The sequence below is a fragment of the Dromiciops gliroides genome, chromosome 1 (genome assembly GCF_019393635.1).
Source record: "Dromiciops gliroides isolate mDroGli1 chromosome 1, mDroGli1.pri, whole genome shotgun sequence".
Taxonomy (NCBI): Eukaryota; Metazoa; Chordata; class Mammalia; order Microbiotheria; family Microbiotheriidae; genus Dromiciops; species Dromiciops gliroides.
In genome coordinates, this window is record NC_057861.1 from 568731018 (window position 1) to 568732094 (window position 1077).

Genomic DNA, 1077 nt, shown 5'->3' on the forward strand with positions numbered 1-1077 from the left:
TATTGATATGCTAGACACAGTTAACATAAAAACTATGTAAATATCAGGAAGGAAGAAATAAGCCCATGCAGAGAATATCAGGGGAAGGAGCTAACTTAATTCAAGTAATTTCAATCACATTATGGTATTGTTGTGTGTATTTGCAAGCTAATGCTCTATGACACCAACTTGATAAGATAGTGAATTGTGATTACAATGGCATTTGCATTGCTGCAAATGGAAACAGATTATGATTTATCAATTAAGTCATGGACAAGAAAATAGCATTTCTGTCACTTTTCTACTTCAATTTTTTTTAATCGACTAATAAAAATGCTAAGTGATTAAGAACTTTGCAAATATTTTTCATGAACCAAAATATTTATTATTATGCTAATCAAACATCATGAAATGAAACAAAAGCAGTTGCAACAAAGGATGGAATTTGGAACATGGAGTTGCAGATGGAAAGTATTTTTGCTGTGTGGTAATGGTAAAGAGAATTATAGCATATGTATGTAAAAATATTTTTGAATTGACTGGCCTAATTTGGGGGGCTAATCTGACTGGAGGACTAATCTGGGATTTGTGACTATTTGGCTGACTTCGTTAATTTAATATGGGCCGTTTATAAAGTTCCACCACACCGCTCCCAAACTGATAGACTAAAGATTAAGAAGCCTCTTAACCAAATAATCAAAGCAGAGTTTATTTATGAGATATTATTTAAAAGTAGGAATACAGGGAAAGAAAGTGTACAACCTGACTGCTTTCCTGCGGTCTCTTTCCCCTGGGTCTCTTTCGCACCTGCTTCGCCTTGAACTTCTTGAATACAATAAGGGCCTTAGCCGCCTCCGGCCTCAGGGCACGTTACACTTTCCCTGGTTTGTATTAAGGTCTGTAACCTTGTCAGAACCGGCTCTCCTTCTCTGAACTGAACTCTCCTCCGTCCTTGTCCGGGCTCCCCTCTAGTCAACTTCTCTCCTAGTCTGTCCTTCTCTAGTACGTCCCCCTCCTTTTTCTAGTCAGTCTCCTTCCTTTTCTCTAGTCCATCCTTCCTCTAGTCTCCTTCCTCCTCTAGTCAGCCGAACTCGTCAG